Source organism: Saccopteryx bilineata, chromosome 5 (assembly GCF_036850765.1).
Source record: "Saccopteryx bilineata isolate mSacBil1 chromosome 5, mSacBil1_pri_phased_curated, whole genome shotgun sequence".
In the NCBI taxonomy this organism is placed as follows: Eukaryota; Metazoa; Chordata; class Mammalia; order Chiroptera; family Emballonuridae; genus Saccopteryx; species Saccopteryx bilineata.
In genome coordinates this window covers 114,445,500-114,453,575 of record NC_089494.1, presented here as the reverse complement: position 1 = coordinate 114,453,575, position 8,076 = coordinate 114,445,500, and positions in this window count along the sequence as shown.

Sequence of the window (8,076 nt, the reverse complement as noted above, 5' to 3'; positions counted from 1 at the left end):
GGAGGGAGGGAGGAATTAAAGAATTAAGGGAGGAAGGGAGGAAGGGAGGCAGAGAGGAAAGAAGGAAGGAAGGAAGGAAGGAAGGAAGGAAGGAAGGAAGGAAGGAAGGAAGGAAGGAAGGAAGAGAGGAAAAAGGAAAAGAAAAAAGAAAGACATATCTATCATAATTCAGATTTGACTTGGGTTTATATGAAAAAAGCATATTCTGTGATGTTCAGCACAGTCTTATTCATAATAGTCCCTGTAAGGTCGGTGGATAATGGGGCATGGTCACGTGGGTAACTCAGACCCGCCCACTTTGGCTAGGACCGCCCACAATCAAGCCCACCAAAGGAAGCTTCTCAGGAACCATTTGGAAAGAAGTGATCGTCTGCTAGCCAGTGAAATTTTACCACGTCATAGTAGCTCCACTTCCCTAGAGGGACCCTTTAAATATCTCCCACATGGTTTAATCCGTACAACTTCCCTAGCTTCCATTTCTCCTCCATCTTTCTTTCTTCGGGGCCAGGGAACCTTGCCAGGCGGGGTGTGCGCTCTGTACTCAATAAAGCCGTTTACTTATTCCACACTTTGCGGCTCTGACCTGTTCCTTCCTTCTCGGCGGGGAAAAATACCTTACAGTCCCCAACTGGAAACAACACAAATGTCCATTGATAGCAAGGCGATTATTAGTGGCATCTCAGACAGTGTACTGTCACACGGCACTTGAAAAGAACAAACCACTGCTGCCTGCAGTACTCCAGATGAGCCTCACAGGCACACTGACTTAAGAAACCCTATGCCACAAAGTATATTTGATAGAATCCCATTGATGGGAACTTGAGAAACAGGCAGAACTGACCTGTGGTGACTGAAGCCAGAAGCCACCTGTGTGGGGACGTGACTACAGGAAACACAAAGGGGACTTTGGGGCTGGCAATGTTGAATTTCCATCAGCCTGATCTGGGTGGTGGTTGCACAGGTAAGCACATATGTAAAAATTTCATTAGCTGAACATTCCAGATTTATACATTTTACTGACTTCATTACGTCTCAGTAAAAAAAAATAAAACATACCTTAAAAAATATTAATTGCCTATTCATCCCAATTCTTTGATTTTAAACTGGGCAGATGTACAGACAAGCTGAGCTTGGAGTTTTCACCTGCTTTCTATGCAAATGAGTAAATGGGTAGGATATATAGCAGACGTGCTGAACTCCTTATGAGTGAAGACTTGCTTGAGAATTGTCCTGAAGGTTTGGAAAATTACTGTATGTGCAATCACACGTGTTCACATTGAATGTGCTAATTATAACCATTTCTTATCTGTTCATCAGATCAGGTTTCAAGTACTGCAGCCAAGGCCCCTGGAGCTGTGCAAAGACTTAATTGCCGTCTCTCAGTCTGAGGACCTATTAAAAAGTACTTTCAGCAAATGCTTGAGTTACAGGAGTTCACTGTGCAATGCTTCGAGTTAGGGCCCTTGTGCTACTGTCAGGTCACCCTGATTCACTGGTGGAAGTGCAAGTGTACCCTGGTCGGGAGCCCTCTTCAGTCTTTCTGGTCAAGGAAGTATTTATGGAAAGCATGTAGGCTCTGAGTCCCAGATCCCCTAGAGCAGTGGTCCCAAACCCCCAGGCCGTGGACTGGCACTGGTCCATGGGCCATTTGGTACCAGTCCACAAATAAAGAATAAATAACTTACATTATTTCCGTTTTATTTATATTTAAGTCTGAACGATGTTTTATTTTTTAAAAATGACCAGATTCCCTCTGTTACATCTATCTAAGACTCACTCTTGACTTTTGTCTCAGTCACGTAATACATTTATCCATCCCACTCTAAAGGGCAGTCCGTTAAAATATTTTCTGACGTTAAACCGGTCCGTGGCCCAAAAAAGATTGGGGACCATTGCCCTAGAGCAGGGGTCGGGAACCTATGGCTCGTGAGCCAGATGTGGCTCTTTTGATGGCTGCATCTGGCTCACAGACAAATCTTTAATAATAAAAAATAATAACATTAAAAATATAAAACATTCTCATGTATTACAATCCATTCATTTCCTACTGCTCATGTTCATGGTTGAGGGTGGCTGGAGCCAATCACAGCTGTCCTCTGGGACAACACCAAATTTTTATTGGATAATGCATAACATACATGGGTCATTGTATGGCTTTCATGGAATTACATCTTTATTATATGCAGCTTAAGTATCTGTTTGTCACCGATAGCTTATTGGTTGCTTGCGTAATTGTACTAGCCAATAGGGTGAAGTTGCCACGGCTGAACGCAAATTGAGCGTGTCAGGGGGAAGGTGAACATTTGTTTGCATTGGCAATCATCTGTTTTACATAAAAACTACATCTTAACGTAATTTCTTTTAAGAATGCCTCCTAGAAAATACAGCACTGAAGAGGAGAGAAAAGGAGCTAAAGCTGCACAAAAACGGCTTTCTCGACAAAAAGAAACTACTGAGCAGAGAAAGACAAGGCTTGCTTCAGTCGCAGAGCAAATGCATCTTTCTCGGCAAAATGAGACTGATGAGCATAGAGAAACAAAGCTTGCCTCAGATGCAAGACAAAAAAGCCTGTCTCGACAAAATGAGTCCCTTGTACAAAGGCAGGAGAGAAATGCAAAAAAAAAAAAAAAACGACAGAGTAATGCTGACCGAAACGCAAAAAGGATTAAAACCTGAGCCTACATTTGCACACGGTCAACTTTATGTTGCCTGTTCAAGAGTTCGTGAAAGAATGGAGGTAAAATTAAAAATAATTGATGGTCCTCTGCAAGGCGAGCTTAAAAATGATGGAAAGATCTACACAAGAAATGTTGTGTACAAAGAGATCTTTGACATGTGAATTAACATTTTATTATTTAAATCACCTTTATTTATTGAACTAGCGGTGGCTCTTAAGAAATGTACTGCCAGTGGTTTCCTTCATTGCACTCTACTTTAAGCAATTAAGCAAGTAAAAGGGGGAAACCCCATGGGGCACTAAGCAAAGGGGCGTCCTTGCCGCCTGCCCTGGGTAATTCAGTTTGAATTAGCAGACACCTTTGCACAAATCATTTTAGTTACAATTTATAATATCTAGAACAGCGGTCATTTTGTATGACTGCCGGGCTTTCTAGTTTTAAAATATGTGGCATTCATGGCTCTCTCAGCCAGAAAGGTTCCTGACCCCTGCCCTAGAGCCTGGATGGAAGGAGAATTCAGAGCTCACAGAGCTAATCACAGGCTCGCTAGGTAGAGGCATGGTGCTAGGCCAAACATATAACATGCATTATCTAACTTAATCCCCTCTGTGACCTTCTCTGGGAGCAACAAAAATACTAACCATCCTTTTTGAAGATGAAACAGTTGTAACTCAGAAAAGTTAAATGACTTGCCCAAGGTCACACAGCTAGGAAATGGCAAAGCTGGCACTTGAATCCAAACTTTCTGATATGTGGGTCTCAAACCAAGGGTTCAACTCACCCAAACACTAAATCGAGCCCTTCCTGTAAACTTCTCCCCTCCATGCACAGCCCTAGCCCATTCCTAAACAGCTGCAGCCAAGGCCCCTGGAGCTGTGCAAAGACTTAATTGCTGTCTCTCAGTCTGAGGACCTATTAAAAAGTTCCTTCAGCAAATGCTTGAATTACAGGAGTTCACTGTGCAATGCTAGAGTGAGGGCCCTTCTGCTACTGTCAAGTCACCCTGATTCACTGGTGGAAGTGCAAGTGTATCCTGGTCGGGAGCCCTCTTCACAGTCTTTCTGGTCAAGGAAGTCTTTATGGAAAGCATGTAGGCTCTGAGTCCCAGATCCCCTAGAGTAGGGGTTGGGAACCTATGGCTCACGAGCCAGATGTGGCTCTTTTAATGGCTGCATCTGGCTCACAAACAGATCCAGTGCTTGGACAAAAACGAGCTATTCATAAATGTATCATGGAGCAAGCAAGGGCGTGGAGAACCTCCCTTTAACAAGCCCCATATGTGGGGAGCTGGGGTTCCCCCTTCCTCTCTAGGGAAGCACTAGCATGTTTGTTTTGGTAGCTGGTTAGTGAATCATGGCACTGTCCTCTCAGGGCCCATGCCAGAGGACCTGATAATAAGGGCAACCAAAGCACCCATCTTCTAAGGACAACCATCCAGAGAAAGGCTTTGCTAAAACAGATTAATGATGGAGTCCAGCAGCTTAGAGCAACTGCTTCTGGGTAAAAAATGGTAGCCCTTTTACTAGCTGTGCTACCTAGGGAAAGTCACTTAACCTCTTTGAACCTCAGTTTCCTTAGTTGTAAAACAAAGATGCTAGAAGACATATCATATGTTCATAGAAAGAAAGACTCAATATTTTGAATATGTCAATTTTCCCCCAAACCAATCCATAGATTAAGTGCAACGCCAATAAGTTCCCAGAAGGACTTCCTGCATAAAACTTGACCAGATTTTTTTAAAATATGGCAGTCCAAAGGGCTAAAAATAGTGAAGACATACCTGAAAAAGAGTAAGTTGGAGGTAATTTGATATTAAGGCTTATTATAATGCTATAGAAATTATATGGCAAATAAAACTAGACGCCAGCACCAGACTTACTATATGTGGAATTGTGACATGGCACTGTGGCAGTGCAGACAGCAGGGGAAGAGGCTATGGGGCTGGCACTACAGATACAATTAGATCTTTTCCTCTTCCATATATTCTGGACTTTGTGGAAATTCCGGATGTACTGAGGACTTACAGGTGAAAGGCAGGACTAAAACTTTTCAAAAAAATGTAAGAAGTATCTTTCTGATGTTGAGTACAAGAAGTTTATTTCACAAAAGAGAAAAACCACAACTATAAAGAGGAAAGATTAACAAACCTCATTAAATAAAAATTAAGAACTCTGTTCAGCAGAAGATACCAAAAAGAAAGTGAAAAGATAAGCCAAAAGCCAGGAGAAAATAGTTGCAGCATCTACAACTGGTAAAAGATTAGTATCAGAGTATATGAAGAGTTCCTGCTAATGTGTAAGAACAACAGAACATAGCATAAAAAGATCAAGAGCCATGAACAGACATTTCTCAGAATAGTGGACACAATAAACAACCCATTAGAATTGAGGAAATGCAGTATAAGAACCCATGAGGTGCCATTTTAGAAAAAATGCCAAGTTCTGGACAAGATGTGAATTAACAGAAACTATACCAACACCTTTCTTTTTTCTTTTCTTTTCTTTTCTTTTTTCTTTTCTTTTCTTTTCTTTTCTTTCTTTGTGTGTGTGTGTGTGTGTGTGTGTATCAGAGACAGAGAGAGAGTCCGAGAGAGGGACAAATAGGAACAGACAGGCAGGAATGGAGAGAGATTGGAAGCATCAATTCTTTGTTGTGGCTCCTTTAGTTGTTCATTGATTGCTTTCTCATATATACCTTGACTGGGGGCTACAGCAGAGTGAGTGACCCCTTGCTCAAGCCAGCAACCTTGAGCTTCAAGTCAGTGACCTTTGGGCTTCAAGTCAGCGACCTTTGGGCTCAAGCCAGCAACCATGGGGTCATGTCTATGATCCTACGCTCAAGTCAGCAACCCCATGCTCAAGCTGGTGAGCCCATGCCCAAGTCGGCATCCTCAGGGTTTCGAACATGGGTCCTCTGCATCCCAGTCCAACACTCTATCCACTGTGCCACCACCTGGTCAGGCCCAGCACCTTTCTGATGCATGTTTATTTGATAGAGTCTCTTGGGAAGCAATTTGGATACTTGTGGCTTAGCAATTTCTCCTCCTCCTCTTCCTCCTCTTCTCCTCCTCTTTCTTCTTTTTTCAAAATTGGTTGGAGAGAGAGAGAGAAGCAGGGGTGAAGTAGGAAGCATCAGCTCATAGTTGCTTCCCATATGTGCCTTTACTGGGCAAGCCCAGGGTTTTGAACTGGCGACCTCAGCATTCCAGGTTGACGCTTTATTCACTGTGCCACCATGGACCAGGTGTAATTCCACTTCTAAGTGTATATGCTAGAGCAGGGCCAGCAAGTCACAGCTTGTGGCTGTCTTGTTTTGATTTTGCTAAATAAAATTGTTGTGGAACTCAGCCACATTCCTCTGCTTCCGTAATGCCAGTGACTGAGTGGAGCTGAGCACCAGTAACAGAGACCATAAGGCCTACAAAGCCTAAAATATTCACCAAGTGGCTTTTTACAAAGTTTACCACCCCTGATTCAGAGAAATCTTTTCACAGTGTCATTTTGTTTTTACCTACAACTTTTTAAAAAATCTTTTTATTAATTTTTTATTTCCTTACTGATTTTAGAGAGAAAGGAAAGAGAAACATCAATTTGTTGTTCCACTTATTTATGCATTTATTGTTTTTTTATTTTAAATTTTCCATTAAGTTGAAAGAGAATGAGAGAGGAAGGGGAGAAAGGGAGAGAGAGAAGCATCAATTCATTGTTTCACTTAGATGTGCACTCATTGGCTGCTTCTCATATGTGCCCTGACCAGGGATCAACTTGTAATCTTGGCATGCCAGGACGAAGCTCCATCTACTGAGTCACCTGGTCAGGGCCCCATTGGTTGATTCTTGTATATGCCCTGATGGGGGATAGAACCTGCAACCTTGGCATATCACAAGGACACTCTAACCCAGTGTTTTTCAACTGCCAGTGGTAGAATGTCCACCAGAAATTTTGTGCTGGTTGACAAAAGAGTTAACCAACCTGATGTTGTATGAAGATCATCAACCCAATAATCTTAGTCGAATTTGCTTAAGCCCAGGGTGATTTCTGCCTTAGTGATTCATGAAATAATTCTATTTTCACTGGTTCCCAATTGTAAAAATGTTGAAAGCCACTGCTCTAACCAATTGAGCTATCTGGCCAGAATAGACTTTTTTTTTTAGAACAGTTTTACATTTACAGGAAAAGTGAGAAATAGTACAGAGAGTTCCCATATGCCCCTTGCCTAGTTTCCCCTACATCTTACATGAGCATGGCATAATTGTTATACATTTATACATGACTATGAACTAATAATGTCCATGCTTTTGTTACATTTCCTTCGCTTTTATCTGAATGTCTTCTTCTGTTCCAGAATCCCATCCAGTATGCCCCATGACATTTTGTCTCTTGGCTGTGACAGTTTCTCAGACTTTCCCTGTGTTTGATGACTTTGACAGTTCTGAGGAGTCCTGGCCAGATATTTTGCAGTCCCTCTATTGAAATTCATTTGATATATTCCTCATGGGTTATGGGCTTTTGGGAGGAAGACTAGAGAGGTAAAGAAAGTGCCATTTCCATTTTATCAAGGGCACATGCTAACATGGGTTATCACTGCTGATATGGACCTTGATCACCTGGCTGAGGGAGGGTGCCAGGGTTTGCTACTAAGTGATTCTCTCCACAGCCCCTGACTTTACATACTGCGCTCTCTGTAAGGAAGGTGCGATGCACAGCTCATGTCTCTGGGGTAAGAATGCTTGGTCTTATTCCTTCAGGGTGAAGTATGTATATAAATTATTTAAAACTTCTCTGCAAGGGAAAGTTGCCTGTTCTGCCCCTTCATTTAATTATTCCATCATTTATTTGTATTAATATGAACTCATGAATATTTATTTTATACTTTGGGTTAAGGTCCAATATTACTTTATTTTGTAGCTCAAATTGTTCCACCTTCACTCATGGGAGTTCTTTCAGTTGCTCCTTTGTCCCTGTGACACCCCCCCCCCCCACCGTGTAGGTTTTGACATTTTTGTGCACAATTCCTTCTCCAAGAAGCCCTGGTTCTTTATTAGAGAATGCTATTAGAGACCAACATTTGTGTGAGTATGCTTACCACTACTGTGGTGTCATTGCTTCTAGACCTTTCAGTTGATGGAACAAGGTACATATACCAGTCTGTATGTATACACACATAAATAATTCTATACTTAAACCATATTTTTTCATATTAAGCTAAAATAAATTCATGCTGATGTCTCCAACTCTAATCCATTATTACATGAATCATTCTAGTTTCCTCCCTTTGATCACCTGTAAATTCCCACTCCAACAGTGAGAAACCTGGCTCTCACTATCTGCCAGCCATTTCCTTACCTGTTTCACTGTACACGTGTGTAAGGTACTTTTCCCCACCGAGGAAGAAGGAA